This window comes from Danio rerio, chromosome 18 (assembly GCF_049306965.1).
Source record: "Danio rerio strain Tuebingen ecotype United States chromosome 18, GRCz12tu, whole genome shotgun sequence".
Lineage (NCBI taxonomy): Eukaryota > Metazoa > Chordata > Actinopteri > Cypriniformes > Danionidae > Danio > Danio rerio.
In genome coordinates, this window is record NC_133193.1 from 10254676 (window position 1) to 10275972 (window position 21297).

The following is a 21297-nucleotide window of genomic DNA, read 5'->3' on the forward strand; positions in this document are numbered from 1 at the left end:
TCTGATAAATAAAAACTCCCATTGACAATATTTGTAATCTAATTTTGGAAGAAATGTTATCAAATCTAGAATAAAAATCAATATTAACATTTTACTCAAACCCAAACCAAACAACTCTGACACTGAGATACTGTGAATATTCCCATTGTTGTAAATATACAGTTGAAGCCCCCTTGAATTATTAGGCCCCCTGTTTATTTTTTCCCCAATTTCTGTTTAACAGCGAGACAAATTTCTAAACATGGTAGTTTTGATAGCTCATTTTTCTGACAGTAAATAATATTTGACTAGATATTTTTCAAGACACTTATATACAGCTTAGAGGGACATGTAAAGGCTTAACTGGGTTAATTAGGTTAACTAGGCAGGTTAGGGTAATTAGGCAAGTTATTGTATAATGATGGTTTGCTCTGTAGACTATCGAAAAAATATATAGCTTAAAGGGGCTAATAATTTTGACCTTAAAATGGTTTTTAAAAAAATTAAAAACTGCTTTTACTCTTGCCAAAATAAAACAAATAAGACTTTCTCCAGAATAAAAAATATTATTAGACATACTGTGAAGATTTCTATGCCCTGTTAAACATAATTTGGGAAATATATAAAAAAAAAAAATCAAAGGGGGGCTAATAATTCTGCCTTCAACTGTATGTAGGCACAAATGTGAACTAATAAGACTTTTCTTAAAGTTGCAAAAATATGTATGTAATTTATGCTGATATGTAGTATGCACGGATGCTCAGTGGTTAGCACTATCGCCTCATAGCAGAAAGATTGCCGGTTCGAGTCCCAGTTGGACCAGTTGGCATTTCTGTGTGAAGTTTGCAAGTTCTCCCCTTGTTGGCGTGGGTTTCCTTCAGGTACTCCGGTTTCCCCACAGTCCAAAGACATGCAGTATACAGAAAGTGAATTGAATAAACTAAATTGTCCATAGTGTTTGAGTGTGTATGGATGTTTCCCAGAGATTGGTTGCAGCTGGAAGGGCATCCGCTGCGTAAAACAAATGCTGGATAAGTTAGCGGTTCATTCAACTGTGATGACTCTTGATTAATAAAGGGACTAAGCCGGAAAGAAAATGAATGAATGAATGAAATTGTCCATAGTGTATGTATGTGTGTGTGTGTGTGTGTGTGTGTGTGTGTGTGTGTGTGTGTGTGTGTGTGTGTGTGTGTGTGTGTGTGTGTGTGTGTGTGTGTGTGTGTGTGTGTGTGTGTGTGTGTGTGTGTGTGAATGTGAGAGTGTATGGGTGTATGGGTGTATGGGTGTTTCCCAGTACTGGGTTGTGGCTGGTAAGGCATCTGCTGCATAAAACATGCCAACTAATGCCGGATTAGTTGGCAGTTCATTCCGCTGTGGTGACCCCTGATAAATATAAGACTCTGCCAAAGGAAAAAGAATGAATGTAGTATGCTATTCTGTCATATAAAGCTACTGTCTATATTTATTTTCTCTGAATAGCTGGGTCCTATTTTTCAATGTGCCTTTCCTAACAATCACTCACTGAACCACAAGAACAAGACACAGGTACAAATTGGAACTACAGGCCAAGAATGTCACTAACACCAATTCAAAGCTGTACCAACAAAACACGACTTTCTCATCAAATCATATATTTCAGACATACGCTTAAGCATGTTGTACACGCTAAACCATTTTACTGCAGCAAAATGAGAGCTTGTGATTGGCCGAGACATTTGACATGGTCCAATCATTCGTCAGAACTTGCATTTGCAAAGTTGTAAATGTGAAGTAGAGCCTTTGATGACTCTTCCTCTTTTGTGAGCAACTCCTCTGATGATGAAACACACCAAAAGAGGCGCCGGAGAGTCTTAACCAGCATGCCAATCGATTCATCTGCCAATCAGCAAAGCAGATCAAGGGAGGACATTACCACGGTGCACTACATTAAGCTAGCGCATGGTTTGAGAAATGGAGTGGAAGACAAATTACGCATGGAGGACGTATCACTCGCTGGTGTGTCTGATACCAGATACAGCTCATTAAGAACCTCTGTTTTCATCTAAATCTCTTTAAAGTCACGGCGTGTTGATCTAGCTGAGGTCAAATACAATCTGTCTGTTAGGTCTGCGTTTTCTGAAGAGGTTCTGGGTTGATATTGAATGGTCATCATTGTCATGGCAGACTCTTCAGGCTCACCTTTGACCTTAGTTCTTTTAGCATTAGAGTATGTTGAGTGGTTTCCAGTGTGTGAATTATTAATTGACTATCAAAAAGGTTTGTTTAATACATATATAGTAAACAAGCATCAGTAAAACCACAATATTTAATTCAACTAATATAATTTAATAAGGGTGGCACAGTGGCTCAGTGGTTAGCACTGTTGCCTCACAGCACAAAGGTCACTAGTTCGAGTCCAGGCTGGGCCAGTTGGTATTTCTGGGTGGAGTTTGGGTGGTTTCCCCGTGTTCGTGTGGGTTTCCTCCGGCTGCTCCAGTTTTCCCCACAGTCCAAATATATGCTGGATAAGTTAATTGGATAAACTAAATTGTCCTTGATGTATGTGTGTATGTGTGTGTGTGTGTGTGTGTGTGTGTGTGTGTGTGTGTGTGTGTGTGTGTGTGTGTGTGTGTGTGTGTGTGTGTGTGTTTGAATGAATGTGTATGTGTTTTTCAATACTGGGTTGCAGCTGGAAGGGCATCCAATGTGTAAAACATATGCTAAAGTAGTTGTTGGTTCATTCCACTGTGGCAACCTCTGAAATAAAGACTAAGCTGAAGGAGAATGAATGAATAGTTCACTTTTTAAGTTTTTAGTGTTTTAAACATACATTAAACAACATTAACATTAAAGCAGACACTGACTATGTTTACATGAACATCAGTAATCAAATTATTTGTCAATCTGAGTAAGACAATTATATGATTAAGCAATTACATGAGTTGCTTTTTGAATGTTCCTTTCATGACCCTTTTTACATGTTATAACACATAGTTTTATTGCACTATCCACGTTTCCTCCGGAGTTTCATGTAATTTCGGGTGTTTCATTATTTATTGTTCGACTTTTAACTGCAGTCCTGCAGTTTTACTTTAATTCAGGGAACCCTTTACTCATCCCCCTGCGTGACAAGATATTGGATGTGAGTATGGAGTAAGGACTGCTGGAAGAATGTTGTTTTAATGGAATTTGATACTGGACGCACAATGGAAAGAATAAAACCTCCACATTTCGTGATGTGTGTGTCTGTGGTCCTTCACTGATTTAGTGGATGCAGCTTCATAATGTTCAGTCAAACTATCCTGTCACAATATGCAGCGACAAGTACATGACGGTTATAGTTTGATTAAGGTGTTTACATGTCTGTGATGCCCTTTAATAATGTGACTAAGACCAGCATTCTCCACATATCTTAATTCGATTTCTGTTATGACCTTCGAAAATCGCTGTTTACATGGTAGACTCTTAATCATAATCTTAATCATGGTAGACTCAATAATCAAGAGTAATGTCTTAATCATATTAAAATCAAATTATTGGTGTCCATGTAAATGTAGTCATTGTACAGCCACTAGACTTTTCTGACAGGGTATTTGAGTGTCATCGTGTGTCAGAATGTTATGGGACTACAATACAGGAGTTAACATTAGGGATTATAGATAGCAACATTTAGCAGGTTTTCTTTTAGTGTTTTTTATTTATTTATTTTTTTAAGCATGACAGTCAAACACCAACACGGTTATGAATGTCTTAAAACGTGCTTGTTTGTTGTAAAAAATTTAAATAATGACAAGAAAAAAATTTTCTTACCCCTTGATTTTAAGTGTGGTCCTGAAAAATGTCAGTTTGAAGGGGTATCTAGCCCTTCCCTTTAACCCTACACTTTTAAGTTAGAGAGAATTGGGACACCCCCTATCCTTTCACATGAACGTGCCAAACGAGGGGTAGGTGTAAGGAGAAGGGCTAGAAATGGGATTGGGCCTATAACTCTTCAATTAACTGCAATTGCAGGTTTCAAACAGAGATGGCGACAAAGAGAAAAAAACTTAAAGACTGCAGCTTTAAAGCAAACATTTGGCAAAAAACAAAACAAAACAACAAAAAAAACTGTCAATATGAAAGCTGTTTACACATGAAAAATCTATACATATTGATCTTTGAAAAATAAATCACTAAAACATATTCTCAGTCATTCTAATTCCCTTTTTATCATGTTACTATGGTAGTTGCTATGGCACGATGATTTCTAGTTATTCTGGGTAGTTAAAGTATGTGCTATTCTGATGTCTACATCACTGATATATTTTTTAAAACCTGTTTTATCACTCTCCAAGCTAAACTTGACAGACGGAATGGTAAACGTGTGAGTTACACGCAGTGGTTTAATAATTAAGGTTAGGTTCAAACAGAGTTTATTCATTTCTCAAGTACGTGTTTGTGCTCCGTATCACAGTGTGTATGTTATGAGAGTTTCTGTAGGAAAGCTTTCCCACTATTGAAGCGTATCTTTAAGAAGGACTAAAAAGATCCACTTGAGTTCTTCATAGAGGGGGGTGGCACTAAGCTTGAAAACTGGCACCACAACACACACACATGCCCGATGGACCAACAACCCCTGCTAAAGTAAGAAGCTATTGAGAGCCAGAGAGCTTTTCATTTGTTTCCCATTCTTTAACTCAATCTCTGTTGTGTTTACATTGTTTATGGCTTAATGGTTCTGGGCTGCTTATTAAAATACGGCAGGTTCAGTTTTAAATCATTTGAAGATGGTGTATAAAATGGTCTGCGAGAGAAAATCTAGAATTTGTAAAGGATTTTACTGTAAACATCAAGGCTAAAAGGTGATGTTAAAGCAACCTTGGAATTGTTTGTTCAATTCAAAGTATGACCAGCAGTATATATACAACAGTTCTGTCTGGTTTTTAAATCTGATTGGCTGATAGCCATGCAATATTCTGCAATAACCGCACTCATACAGCCTCTTCACCCTTCTGTATTATTCCGCCCACACAGACTGACAGCAGAACACAAAACTCACTGCAGTTTGACAAATATTGCAGCTATTGGATAATAGAATGTACTTTCAAGGCTTTTTAAGGCAAGAATGTAGTTGTTTAAATTGCAACTATGCAATTTATTTATAACGATAATGCCTATTTTAAATATTTATCATTTCAGAGATTGTAAAATTGCATCCATCAGCTTCTCATACTTTGCAGAGCAAAGACAGTTGATTCTGTCCATCCACAAGATGGCGACAGAGACCACATAATAAGTGCTTAGAGGAGAAAAACTAAGCGTAATTTCAAACTACAGCTGATCAAATCATTATAAACAGATAAGTGACTTTATATGTCGCTTTCTGTCTCTTATATGTATAGTGCTGTGTTTATACCATAGTTTGATATTGTTTCTGTAGTGAACTGGCACCACAGCACACACACACACATGCCCGATGGACCAACAACCTCGGCTGAAGTAAGAAGCTATTCAAAGCCAGAGAGCTCTTCATTTGTTTCCCATTCTTTAACACAATCTCTGTTTAGTTCACAATGTTTGTGGCTTGGTTCTGGGCTACTTATTAAAATACTGCAGGTTCAGTTTTAAATCTTTTAAAGATGGTGTGTGAAATGGTCTGCAGGATGATCTCTAGAATTTGTAAATTATTTTATTTTTGTACATCAAGGCTAAAAGCTGGCGTTAAAACAACTTTGGGATTGTTTGTTCAATCACTTTAGCAAATTACCATATGTAAGTTGTCATGCTTGTCATCTGCTACAGACTTGAATGATACTTATAACGGTGCTGCTTGAGTAAAAGTGTGCTACATTTACAAAGTGGTCAACATAATGTTTTTACCAGGGCTATATGATTTTTGCAATGCAGAAAAATTGAGCAAAAGTCACATATATCCAGCAGGGCGTGCAAACTGTTCCTGCTAAAATCTGTGAATATAAAAACTCAATTCAAACATGTTGTCTGTCGGCATATTGTATGTGTATTTGAATGCCAAATTTTTGATAATAATATTAATTTAAAAATAAAAGCATGCTGGTGTTGTTTTCATCATCTGTCTCATAAGTATGGTCAGTAAAATGAATGCATTTTCCCATAACAGTGGGAAGGGATTCAAACAATGATTATTATAATTGATAACCTTTTGAGTCTATGCACAATGCCAAATTAAATGCTACTCAGCCTCCTCATATTTGTTGCAAAAATTAAGGCCCACCCTCCACAGGCAAATGTCCAGAATGTGTCCCATACATGTGCTCATTTGTCCTATTTTGACTGCTATGCCAACATAAATAGTAAAAATAACCCATCGATGAATGCTTTAAGACGGAAATCTGATGTAAGTCAAGTCGTCTTTCACTACTGCGTGACTATTGTCGTTAAATAGAAAAAAAACATTTGACAAGTAACTTTTATTCTAAATCTTGGACCTTATTCTTGAAAGAAAAATTACCAATAAAAAGGTGTGTAGCATCAAAAGTTAATTTTGAAGCACATTAAAGTTAATTTTTTGGCTGTTTTTGGCTGAAGTTGTTATTTTCAAATTTAATTACAAGAGAGGCTAGAAAAATTGGGAAGCTCTACATTATTATTATTATTATTATTATTATTATTATTATTATTTATGTTTTAGTTTTTGGTTTTTAAATGGTCAAATTCTGACTGAGAGAAGTTGAATGTGCTGGCCAGTTTGTTATTTGCTTAATAAATGACACTAGACTACAGTTTCAATTTAAAACTATAACAGATTCCTATTTTAATTTTAATACAGCCTTTTCACAATTCTGGGTTTCTAAGTGGCGGAAGTCGTCACAGTTGGGAAGCGCAGTGAATGGGAGAGTACAACAAATACATTTTTTACAATCTTACTTGCTCAAATAATAAAATAAAAACTCCACAATGTGTTATAAAAACTTTTAGAAAAAGGAAAAAAATTGTGTGGGACTGATGACGGCAACCAGAGGAGAGAATAACGTCAAATTTACTATTCTGTTCCATAGACGCTGCATTAGAAACACCTTACACAAGCTGTAATTTGTTTTTTATAATTTGAAGCAAGGATGATATATCATACATAAATAAATATAAATGTTTATACGTTTTAAAAAAATCTAAACATTAAAAACTTTCTAGGATTTAAGATGATGATGACCGTTAAACACGTCAATGTGAAATGGGTCCATTATAAAATACATTTTTCCCTAATGATATATGCGGTGTCAAATTTATATTTTAAAAATAATAAATATTATAAAGTTTTCCCCCCATATTTCTTTATTCTAAATCTTTAGGAAATGTTTTTGGTACATCACAAAGTGTGCTTATAATGACCATCCGACAAGCTAATGCAGACAAAAAAATAGTCCTTAAAATATCACTAAAATGCATAAATAAATAAACAATAAGTGAATAACTGCAAAAAAAAGTCCACTTTATCAAGAAAACACCGCTTTCAAGACTTGTACAGTAACAATTTATTTTTGGAGGAAAATTAGCTTTATTATTACTCTTGGCATTTGATTAGCTTGTTCAGGTGTGTTTAATTAGGTAGAAGCTAACTAGGCCTATTCAGGTCTTCCAGAAGCAGAAATCAGGAATGGAGGTCCGTTAATACAAGCATGAATGAAACAACTTTACGTTTTTTTTATTAGTACTCTCAGTCAGCTTTGTTACTTGTTTTCTTGTTTTTTTTTTTTTGTTTGTTTTTGTTTAGTTTCTCTTCTAAGATGGCGCAGCCTTCTTTATAACGAAATTAGCCGTTTTGGCGCTTTTAAATGTGAAGTGTAAGTACTGCAACATAGTCTCAGATCTGCAGACAGCCCCGTGGAGTGCACGCGGACATGTCTTTTCACTTCAAATTATGGCTCAAAACAAACTTGGATAAACATCAGAAGGTATGTCGAAATATATAGTCTTGTGGATGTTAGGTGCATGAGGACATTGTGCAAGGAGCTTGTGAACAATAAGTCATGTTGCCTACTGTAATGTTTACAAGTCCTCAGCCACTGATCGGGCCATGGGAGGATTTGATTTAGTTTTTTTCCACATTTAATAATTTGTTTAATATTAAGTGGTTAAAGACGTTTTTAAACCACCCAAAGTCATTTCGGAATTTTATTCCAAATTAAATTTTTAGCTCAGTTGGAGGTTTAAATTTTTTTTAAAACTTCTAGTTTTCATAAACAAGCTTTATTATGTTGGTCCCTTACATTTATAATTATGTTTATATTTTATTTGGAATAATAAAACTATTAGATATAAAAATAAATCTATTTTTTTTTTTAAATAACTGGTTTAACAAAAATATACTTTTTAGTTAGTCAGCTCTTAATGACTCTGGTGTCCCTTTCTCATATGAACAATTTATGCATCAGTCTTCTTTTCCTGCCCCCCCCCCCCCATTCCCCCCCCCCCATTCCCCCTCAATCAAAATCATTCATTATTGCTACCCAATGGATATAAAACTAGCTAAATTTAATAACAATATTTCCCCTAAATGCTCAATATGATGAAGCACTAAATAATTTATTTTGGGAGTGCACTTACTGTAAAGTGTTTTGTGTTGACTTTTTTGATTTCATTAAAAAATAATTATTTCCAAACTTTTGTATTTCTCCAAAAAATGTTATTCTTTGGTTACTCTCTGAATGTAAACCCTTCTTATTGTAAATTTATTATTAATTTATTGCTTTTTTTGTGCTAAATTTCAACTTCTTAAAAGACTTTAACAATTATATTGTGTGTAAAAACTATTTCTTGGTGTAAATCATTTAAATTTAATTGCTGGAATTTTATTTATGTAGCCTCTTGTCTCTGTTTATATTGTATCTTTGCAAATGTTCTTTCTTGCATAAAAAAACCTCAGCAAAGCCGTTAATGTCTGTAGCTGTCTCTTGTTGAATAGAAAAACAATGGCGAATATTGGCAAATGTATGTGTTCTTTTGGATGTAGTATATATTTATCTGCCAAGGGATAATGTTTGTATGTTTTGATAGCTATAGCCACAATTGAAATGTATTTAATGCTAACAGTGCTCCAGTTTCCCCCACAAGTCCAAAGACATGTGGTGTAGGTAAATTGTCCGTAGTGTATGTGTGTAAATGGCTGCGTATGGATGTTTTCCTGAAAAGGGTTGCGGCTGGAAGGGCATCTGCTGTGTAAAACATATGCTGGATAAGTTGGCGGTTCTTTCCGCTGTGGCGACCCCAGATTAATAAAGGGACTGAGCTGAAAAGAAAATTAATGAATAATGCTAACGATTTTAAGGCTTATACTATTTAACACTTTGATGCACAAGCTATAAAATAGATGTAGAAAAAAAAAACTTAGACGGGTCACTTTAGACCCATGTAGTGCAAAGGGTTAAGTTCCTGATGTAGTGTTTTAAATGTGTGTTGTTTTTTTAAGTATGCAACTTCATATGAGTTTAGTTATCTTTTTATTACTAACGAATAAATATGAAGCATAATACTCTTTATGGGTATCACATTTTCATGGCACAACAGTTGATAACCTTTTTATTATGGTCTGCTGTATGGTATTATGACAGGATTTTAATTAATTACATAAGATGCATGGACAAATTTCATTGTCGCCCTCTTAACTAGTTTAAGGCCTTTTTTTTGAATAACAAAATCCCTATTTTACCATGAAATTATACTATCTAAATAAATACAAATCTATTTTAATTTAATGAGTTCATCAATTTGATACACAATATTCTGTGTAGGCTACTATAGTATATTACTGCATCTTTATTTCCATGATTCAGAGGAGTGTTTGACTATAATAAATGTGTTGCAGATTAAAGAAAGCCCTTTGAGCAGCTATAGCGGAAAGGCTCAATTAAATATTAAAAGTGCTCCTCTAACAGCTGTAAGGCCACTGATCCATAAACACGACACTGTGGTATAGCTGGAAAAACTACAAACGCAGCAAAATCCAAAGATTCAAGCTCGGGGATGAGTCCTGCAAGACAAAGTGACCTCAACAATGTGTTTTATTGAGACTTTTGCTCGACTCCAAAGTAACTTGCAATTTCCTGAGATATGAAATGGGTTTGTGTGAGTTTGCCATTAATCGCATTCTATGGATTAAGATTTTCGAGAAGCTGGAGAGAGCAGAGAGATAAAGTGTATGTCAGGATGCTGTGACTCAGCGGGGAAAGTGGCCCTGCAGTAGCGACTTAGAGAAGCGCTGTCAGGAGCCATAGACTAAAGCTGATAAAACACATCATTTATTTAGTCACACACACACACTCACAAAATAGATCAATCTACTGACACAATCAGCAGTGTACTCCTGAAAACACAAAGCAGTTAGTTTCGTTTTGGGCTACGTGCCCAAACTTTTCCAGTCAAACTGTGATCCCTCCTGCCAGGCCTCCGTCGCTGTCAGTAATTACTATCATTAGAAAGTCTTCATTCCAGTCTAGGAGAGATGTGCGTTACGCTATGTTTAACATCTCAGTCGTTTCAGATGTAGACCGCTTCAGTCACTCAGCGCATGCTGAAAGGGAATTTTAAGGCAGACACCAAATCTGTTCATTGGTGCCCCGAACCTGAACCTACTTGGTGAATCAAAATTTTGTTAAAATAAAACTATAAAGGAAATGATGAATGATTTTAAAGGGACAGTTCACTCAAAAATGAAAATTCACTCACTACTCACCCTCAAGTGGTTCAAGAGTTCCTTTATTCTGTTAAACACAAAATAAGATATTTTGAAGAAGGCTGTAACCCATGACTTCCACAGTAGGATTAATGAATCTATGGAAGGCTTCCAGCATTCTTCAAAATATCTACTTTCGTGTTTAACAGAATGAAACCCAAACAGGTTTGGAGCAAGTGAATGTTCAGTTTTAGTTGAACTTTGTAGGTGGATTTTTTGATTTGTGATGTTTGTTGACAGGTTGACTATGTACATTTGATTTTTAAAATGTATTCATTTACGTAAATATTTCCTTTAGTTAATTTCAAGTTTAGTTTGTAATTATTTTCAGCATTTGATTCTGCATTATTGTCATTGCAATAATTTAATATTGATAAAATAAAAAAACCCTGTAAAGTCCAACACGATAAATGCTTTAATACTTTTTTTTTTTAATTTAAGAAAAATAATGATTTTCACTTTCAGTGTATCAGGGCTGTGTGATTTTGCAAGGCAAAAAAAATGAGCAAACCTCTGAATTTCTTAATCCCTTTAACTAACTGCCCCACCACGAAAACAAAAATGTTTGGGTTTTGCTTTTCTTAACTCCTAATGTCGGTAGTTTACACACTCAATGCATTTTTTTTATTTTAAAATATCAACCTAGATGAATTATCCAACTAGATGTTTATGGTAAAATTACTTAATTAAAAAGTAATAATGATACATACTATGAAAATCAGAAAATATGAAGTGTGACCAATTTATTCATTCATTTTCCTTTCGGCTTAGCCGTTTATTAATCCGGGGTCGCTACAGTGGAATGAACCACCAACTTATCCAGCGCGTTTTTATGCAGCAGATGCCCTTCCAGCCACAACCCATCTCTGGGAAACACACACACACACACACACACACACACACACACACACTACGGACAATTTAGCTGACTTAGTTCACCTGTACCGCATGTCTTTGGACTGTGGGGAAACCGGAGCACCTGGAGAAAACCCACGCAAACGCAGAGAGAACATGCAAACTCCACACAGAAATGCAGAGGCTTGAACCAGCGACCTTCTTGCTGTGAGGCGACAGAACTACCTACTACTACCTACTTTAAAAACATAATCAAAATAAAACATTTTTGAATACTAAATTATCTTTATTTTTTAATATATGCCGTTAAATATTTTAGATTGTCAATTAAAATGTTCTTTTTCATTTTTTTCCACAATAAAACTAGTGTAGTAGTGCAACAAGATTTTAAATTTTTTATTTTTTTAACAATGGTGTGTGTGTAAGCCATTATTTAAAAGTCATTCTTTAAATTACTTAAACAGTCATAATTTAAAACTTTTATATAAAAACTTAAGCAGACTTATCGGATGCCTCCTTTTGTTTCAGAGATGATAAAGTAATAATATGAATACAAATTGGTGAAGGTGAAGGTGTCTTAATTTTCCAGTTATCTATCCAGTTACTAGGACCATTTATGTGAAGCTGCGTTGACACAATCTACATTGTAAAAGCGCTATACAAATAAAGCTGAATTGAATTTAATTTAATTTTGTTGAAAAAAAAAAAAACTATAAAGGTAATGAAGCCTGCTTTTAGATCTCTTAAAGGGCTAGTTCACCCAAAAATTACATTTTACTCAGCCTCAAGTGGTTTCAAACCTTTGACTTTCTTTTTTTCTGCTTAACACAAGAGAAAATATTTTGAAGAAAACTCATAACTCATAAACCCAAACAGATTTGGAACAAGTGCATTTTTAGTTTAAGGTGATCTTTAAAGATTTTTGCAATTGGCATTTGTCTTATTGGTATATTTTTTATGTATTAATTTATATATTTGATTAGTTAATTATTAGTTTAATCTGTAATTATTCTCAGTGTTGATTCTGCATAATTGTAATACTTTACGTAATACTTCATTGCAATTCAATACACATAGTGAAAATTTTTAAATCTGTAAATGACGTCAAACATGACAAATGATTGAATTCTTAACATTTTATCTGTTTTAACAGAGTAACCGTATGGCTCTTTTTTTTTCAGGGATGATAAGGTGATCATACGAATACAAATTGGTAAGTAAATAATCAGAGATCTATCTGTCTTTAGTTATGGTTCATATAGTTTTAGTTTGTTCAACATTATTTACAATACAGAGAACTATGATCTGTTTTTCTTTTACCTGTTTTTCTTAAAATAATTGTTCAATCAAAAATAAACATTGATTTATCCTCTAACCACCCTGATGTAAGACAAAAATACAAATTGTAAATAATATATGATATAGAAAAGTAACTATTTGAAATGACTGTGCAGCTAGACATTGAGTTAAACTTGAGAGCTGGACCAGTCTGACTTGTGAATGAATCATTCAGATTCACCCAGTGAACTGATTCATTAAAAGATCAGCGCCAACAGAATTAAGACTTTCAAGACACATGTTAAATGGGCCTTTTTAATGCAATTTCTTTCATTTTTTTTTACTGTTGGTGCTTGACATCCCCAGTAGTTATTGTTTTCAGAAAAGTGGCTGTCAATTAGGTGAGGAAAGACATGAGAGTGGGTGAACTATGAAAGAATTTCAAATCAAATTTTGATGAACTGCCCCTTCAAGACATAATCTGACCCAAAGGAAGGATCAAATGTTCTTATATTGAAGGTTGTTACCTTTTTGTTATTATACCAGCCTTGTACCTCCCTCAACCAAAATAACCTGTTGCTGAATTTGAGCCTAAACCTAATTGGCAGAATTGACACCCTGTAGTGTTGGGCTGCGCTAGCAAAAAAGAAACATTTCTGTACTTGAATGTTTTATCATAATAATTTGTTAGCATCTGGTTTGAGACTCTGTTTGCTTTGTAAATGTGAGATTGTAGAGCTCTGTAGAGTGTAGAAGTGCTCTGCAGCAACACTGCTCCTCCAAAACAGGAAAAAAAAACTACAAAGCTGTTCTTTTTTGCTCAGAAATGGATTTACTTGGCAGCGAGTGGGACTGCCAGACTGCTGAAATCTCTGCATATCACTTTCTCTTTCTCTCTGCATGCACACAGACAGACACACTCAAACATCTCTTTATTGATTTGATGCATGACTTATGCAACAGAATTGCTGTTTTGATGGAGCCTGAAGAGGCTAGCCTACTTTATAAAATCACTTTCAGTGGGAACGCCACACTCTGGCAGCCGCCGCGTGATGCATTTTGACATGCTCATTCTTCTCATTATGATCTGACGCTACTCTTTTACTCTTTCACAATTACGCTTTTCAAAGCAAATGCCATTGCACTTTGGAAGAGTGCGTTTGCATGCATGTATGCAAGCATGTGCAACCATGCAGCATACCTGTGATGCATATGTATGAATATTACAGCGCAGTGATGCCATCTTTAGTTTTCAGCTCCATACTCTTTCCATATTAATGAATATGAAGGCAAGGCTTTTGAAAGCTTGATGGGGCCTTGGAGTCTCTTACTAAAGCAGAATTTCTAACAGAGCTCTGCACCCATGGGCTTCGTCGCAGGGAAAAACGCAGTCTAACAAAGGTAGACTTCCTAAGCGGAGAGAGAACACATGCGTAGGAGGAAGAAAAATATAAGCACTCAGGATGCTTTAACGCTTATGGAGATAAACAGCATCCGCATCAGTGAGCTCACAAATACTTCAGCTGTGTTCGCAGTGGTTTACATGGCTGCCGTTTTGGACTTGGACTTGTTCCTTGGGTGTTGTGAGTTGTTCAGAAATACATACTGTTGCTGACATTGTCCGAAAGGTGAAACTTCTGAAATCAAGAAATCCGTAGCTACTTTTTTATATCATTATCATCATCATGATCATCATCATTTAAAAGTAATTCCTAATGGGTTTGTAATAGAGCTAGAGCTCTCAGTCTCATTTAACGCTCATCTGGCTGACTGATAGCCAGCATATGTGCAAGTCTAGTTATAGCGCGCTGAGCTGTGGAGGAACTTATTTACATGCGCTGAGTGGACCACACTGTTGAAAGGCTAATTATTAGTGCACAGCACTTTACCGCATCATATTCAGTAAATGTAGGCCCATCCAGTCTTATACAAGGTCGTCTTGCATCTTACTAATTCAAACTCCCACACAAGCACACGTGTACAAAACGGCCCAATGCACAAACATGCATGCTGATGGAAAGATGCGCGCCTGTGCACACATGCATAAAAGCTCTAGTCCCAGCAGACACTTTGAATAATAACTTTGACGCATGCTAATTAGGAAACCCTATTATGTGCTCATGAACATGTGTAGTTTTATTATAAGCTGTACATTCCACACACGCATGCATGGTCATAGAACGTATGCAGTGTAATCTTTACACACAGCACACTCTGAGGCATTTTAACTAGTTGATCCGCTGTGTTCAAGGCCAACTCCTCCAGACCAATAACAATGATTTCTTTAGCACACCCACATTTTCACACAATCCACATATACTCAGCTGATGTTCAGTCATCACATCCAAACATCCGAATAATATATACCGCAAAATGTTGATCGTACTGAAGAAATATGCAAATGCACTAAACTGTATGTGCAGAACATGCGTGTTTGTGTATGTACGAATTTACAATAGTTATGTGTTTGAGAAACAATTTTTATTGATACTGTAAATTATTGGTGGCATTTCTTTCTAATCTAAATAAATATTGAATATTTTGTCAATTTGAGGTTGAGCCTTTTGAATTGTTTTATAAAATTATATATAATTTTATAATATATATAGTTCTTAACATAATTAAAATTTTAACATAACACATTTCTTAACATAATTTTAATAACTCATTTCAGATAACTGATTCCTTTTATCTTTGTCATGATGATAGTAAATAATATTTGACTAGATATTTTTCAAGAGACTTCTATACAGCTTAAAGTGACATTTAAAGGATTAACTAGGTTACTGAGGTTAACTAGGCAGGTTAGGGTGATTAGGCAAGTTAGTCTACAGAACAAACCATTGTTATACAATATCAAAAAATATATAGCTTAAAGGGGCTAATAATTGACTTTAAATGGTTTTTAAAAAAATAAAAACTGCTTTCATTCTAACTGAAATAAAACAAATAAGACTTTCTCAAGAAGAAATAATATTATCAGATATACTGTGAAAATTTCCTTGCTCTGTTAAATATAATTTGGTGAATATTTAAAAGAGAAAAAAAATTCAAAGGGGGGAAATTCTGACTTCAACTGTACATGAATATAAACATGTTTGATTATTTATTTATTTTATTATTTATATAATAAAAATTATATATAATAAACATGTTTATATTCACTTTTTTTACAGATTAATTAAGAAATCCATCTTTGGTTGAATAAACCTGATTTTCAATCACAACAAATAAAAACATTTTGACCAGTTCCCAAAAATAAAAGCTTCAAATGACAACATTTTTAAATAATATTTAAAATGGGAAGGAAAAAAAAATCAGACTTTTTTTATATAATTAAACAAATATTAACTTTTGTATCAAACTCAAACATAGACAATCAAGGAAAACTGAAAATTGTATGTATGTATACATGTACGTTCAGGGGTAGATTTTATTATTTGGGAGCCCTAAACAATTCCAGCCAAAAGTTCTAAAATGCACATTTTTTCCTATGTTTATTTTAATGGTTTTTTATTTCACTCAATCACTCCTTTTCTACATTTGTCTTGATGCAATATAATAAAAACAACATGTAGAGCATCTTGTAAAACTTTTTTTTTAATTATTTGTTTTCTTAAAATGAATTCACAACTAAAAATTATTTATAAAATATTTAGTTTTTTAAACTTAATCTTAATAATTGAGGGTGGGGAATACATTTGCGCAGATGTAATAAACATTAAACTTTTTTTTTAAAGACACTCTTCATACAAAATATGATAGAACATGATGTTTTATATAGTTTATAGGTATACTTTATACTTCTAGGTATTTATCTGGGGCCCTCAGATTTATTGGGGCCCTAAGCGGACGCTTATCTTGCTTATTGGTTAATCAGCCCCTGTGTGCACTGAAAAAAAAAAAAGATTCAAATAGGATTCATGGATCCATGGATCTTCTAAATTCTTTTAAGTGGTTGTAAACAATTTAATTGGGCTGAATTTAAACAAACAAATTAAGTTGAAAATTACTAAATGAAATTTGTTTGTTTAAATTCAACACAAACTGTTTGAATAAATTATGTCTGCAAATTTTTGCAGTGTGTGTATGCATGTATGTATGTATAAAACAACAACTACACTATCTACAGTGCTGAGCATAATGGAGTACACCCCATTTTGAAAATTAATATTTTTTTATCAATTTCTCAGTGGATATATTTTGGTGCATTTAAACAAAACACATTTATTAACCAGATATATTTATTAAAATAATATTTAGTCACCAAACATATTTAGAAATTGAAAGATAATACAAATAAATAAAATAATAAAATATACAAATAAAATAAATAAAATGACAACCTACATAATTCAACAAGTTTTCAAATTTTTTGGTTCTCCCCCCCCCCCTCCCCCCCCCATTTTTTTAAAATTGGTATTTAATATTTTTCTATAACATATAAATTTGGGTGTAATTTGGGCTTCATACAGACTAATCTAATGCATATGCACAAATATAATATTGTATAGCTTCCTTTAAAAAATATGAATTTAAAAGATAGATCTGTGAGGGGTGTGCTTGTATATGCTGAGCACTGTAAATATATAGATAGTGAAGTTGTTGTTTTTCTTGTTAAATTCTTCTGTTCAATATATCGATACAAAATATGTACTGTATGAATTGTGCGGGCATCATTCATTACATTCATACATCCCTTTAAAAATGCATTTTTTAACACTGCCCTGTACGACACGGACCGCCTTTGCCTTTTTTGAGTGGTTGCGCTACATTTAAAGTCCCTCCACATTTGTGTACTCTATTCTATAGTGTTCTCTAGGTTAACAAACTCCTGCTAATTATCATTCTGAACAAGTTAAAGCCACACCTCTGTTGCGTGCAGAATATCGGATTATCATCAGGCTTTACAACCTCACATCTCACTATAACATTCATTGCTTCAACCCTAACGCAACAGAGATATTAAAATTCAGCGCAGACCCCCGACGCAATAAATTATGAATCATCCTCGTCTTTTCTCTGGTTATCTTACAGATCCAGGTGAAGTCTAAAGCACAGTTGCCACACCAGTGCTGAAGCCGATGAATGAAAGAATGCAAAAAAAAGGAGACTATATACAAATGAGTCTGTTGTTTAATGTTTTTGGCTATAAAGAATCTTACAGGTGTATTAATGGGGGATTGCTTTCCTGTAGATAACACCAGCGATTGTGTGTCTTAATCAAAGCCATAACAATTCAGGTTTAATTATTCACCTGAAACCTTTCAGTCAACAGCAGCAACAATTTCTTAAGTTATCAAAGTGAGAGTCTTTAAGCACTAGTAAACAGCAACACTCTTTTCAGGCTTCCTGAACAACTGCATGTAAATTAAATGTTTTTACAACAACAAATGCAAGATTTAGAGGTCCTACAAAACTTCCTAACATGTCTTTTTTAAAATATTGAGGTATTTCCTTGGTCAGTTTTTTTTATTTGTAGAATCAAACATACAGTTGAACTCTAAATTAATAGCCCAGCTGTTTATTTTTCCCCCAATTTCCGTTTAACAGAGAGAAGAGTTTTCAACACATTTCTAAAAAATAATAGTTTTAACAACTCCTTTCTAATAACTGATTTATTTTATCTTTGCCATGATGAAAATAAATAATACTTTACTAGATATTTTTCAAGACACTTCTATACAGCTTAAAGTGACATTTAAAGGCTTAACTAGGTTAATGAGGTTAGGTTAGGGTAATTAAGTTATTTTACACCAATGGTTTGTCTGTAGACTATTAAAAAAAATAGCTTAAAGGGGCTAATAATTTTGACTTTTAAAATTTAAAATGAATTTAAAATGAATAAAATTATTTATTCTAGCCTAAATAAAACAAAAGACTTCATTCAGAAGAAAAAATATTATCAGACATACTGTGAAAGTGTCCTTGCTCTGTTAAACACATTTGACAAATGTTAAAAAAAAATGGGGGTAAAAATTCTAACTTTAATTGTATATATGCCTGCAAATAACTAGGTTTTGATTTACTTTGAAATGCAAAGTGGTTCAATGACTCATGTTAATGGCATTAGTGTGAAGTAAAATCCATCACAGACATGCTCAGGATTTGTTTAGGACCATGCAAAGTTTACACGTGCCATCCTCATGTGAGGAAGTGTCCCTTTAAACCCCACATGTAAGTTTGAAACATTTGTTGTTTTGCCCACATTTCTATGCATCGCCGTATAATCATAAATAAATGATGTCAAGTCAGCCTTGATTATATGTAGCCCACCTCTGCACTTTTCCTCATGTACAGTATCATTTTTAAATAGTTCTATTTTTCTGCATTCAATCCGATTCCATCTCTTCAGTATTATAAAACGGCAGCAATGCTCATTTAAAATTCAGTGTGTACAAAAAAATGCATTACCTCTGGTAAATATTCCTTTTGTTGGCAATCTTGCATTTTTTTCCTCCTCTTTGTCGTATTTCAAACTGTTCCTTAACTCCGTTTGTGTGGGTCCACACGCGGGAAGCGGCTGACAACACTGCCCTCACTCATCAGAGAGCGAGCGACCGAGAGAGAGCAAGTGAGAGAGAGAGAAAGGGAGAGAGAGGGAGAAATAGTGCCGTTGCTGTAGTAGAAAACACACACGTCTGGCGTTCGGGATGCTGCCTCGCCTCAGGATGCTTCTGTCTCCTAGCAACAACAATCGATCTAGAGAGGATGCATTTTTTATTGGCCAAAGAGAGAAAACTCACCTTTAAACAATTAATACGAGTTGCACGCTCAAACGGATAAAGATCAGCTAGCTAGATAATGCATTTGGGAGGGTGGGAGGTATAGAGAGCGAGAGAGAAGGAGAGAGAGAGAGGGAGATCTTCAAACATTACCTTCAGGAGCACACGGTCAGGGTCTCAGGTGTGCTACGATTCTATCCCTTGTCACATCAGTCATAATGGGGTGTTAATGCACAGATCAACATTATGAGTTGCATATTTTTCAATTGCACATGGAAACGCAATGAAACCTTGATCTGTTATGAGTGTGAAATGAGCTCAGCCCACCGACAGCAGTGCGCAGTGAATGTTAGATATGCAGCCAGATCATTTTCATTCTGCATACAAACACATCTCCCAGAGTATTAATTATGCACAGTGAGACCATGGTCATTTCAATTGAAGGTAATTGTTTAGATAACCAATTTAACATCCACAATCTGTCATCCTTATTGTGCTTGGCTGTACTCATGTCTCATTACGCTGACCTTTATTGAAATGTCCGGGTATACTTGTAAACACTCGTGCTTTACAATGGTAGATGTGCTGTTAGATTCCTGTCCTTCAGTGCTAATCCATTCTGTGTCAGACGTGATGTCGACGCCAGGTCTGCTGGGTGTTATTAAAATGCAAGTATTTAAGCCTGTGGTTCCCCTCGAATGGGCTGCAATTGGACGGAGGAAAGGCGCATGCATGGTTGCACTTGTGTGTGTGCGGTGCTCTGCTTTGTCCACACACTTAACTGCATGAAATATACAAAATGTTCATTTTCGGGGGGTGGTCAGGGGGGTGGAAGGTAATAATTGATTCACTTTTAATTATTTAAAGCTTTTTTTTTAAGCCGGTGAAGTGTGGAGGGGATTTTAGAAATGTGTGTTTCATTTCTGTGTGTGTGTGTGTGTGTATTAAACTAGTTGGTATGCACAGTGTGATGTTTAACTAATGTTGCGATCCATTAATGCTCACCGATCACACACATTTACCAGCTAAATAGAGACAAATAATTCTGGATCAGACCACTGGATATGTACAAAACACACACACACACACACACACACACACACACACACACAATTAGCGATATTGCTAATTTAACAACATTTTAAAAATAAGAATGAATTGTTAGACTATATCAAAATAAATAATTGCATGTGCATGTACACTTACCGGCCACTTTATTAGGTACACCTGTCCAACTGCTCGTTAATGCAAATTTCTAATCAGCCAAACACATGGCAGCAACTTAATGCATTTAGGCATGTAGACACGGTCAAGACGATCTGCTGCAGTTCAAACCAAGCATCAGAATGGGGAAGAAAGATGATTTATATGACATTAAATGTGGCATGGTTGTTGGTGCCAGACAGGCTGGTCTGAGTATTTCAGAAACTGCTGGTCTACTGGTATTTTCACACACAACCGTCTCTATGGTTAACAGAGAATGGTCAGAAAAAGAGAAAATATCCAAATGCCTTGTTGATGATGTCAGGGGTCAGAGGAGAATGGCCAGACTGGTTCGAACTGATAAAAAGGCAACAGTAACTTAAATAGCCACTCGTTACAACCAAGGTAGAAGAGCATCTCTGAACGCACACCACGATCAACCTTGAGGCAGATGGGCTACAGCCATAGCAGACCACGCCAGGTGCCACTCCTATCACCTAAGAACTAGCAACTGAGGCTACAATTAGCACAGAATCCCCAAAATTGGACGATGAAACATTAGAAAAAAATTGCCTGGTCTGAGTCTTGATT

General features: G+C 34.9%; 1 protein-coding gene across 1 annotated transcript in view; it reads right to left on the reverse strand.

Annotated features, from left to right (window-relative positions):
* The window catches only part of grm3 (glutamate receptor, metabotropic 3), a 75319-nt gene extending 56003 nt beyond the window's left edge, over positions 1-19316 (reverse strand). The window contains exon 1 of the mRNA XM_005159017.6: positions 19193-19316. The gene's annotated coding sequence lies outside the window, so the exon portion shown is untranslated. The remainder of the gene's footprint in view (positions 1-19192) is intronic.
* Positions 19317-21297: the final 1981 nt, after the last annotated feature.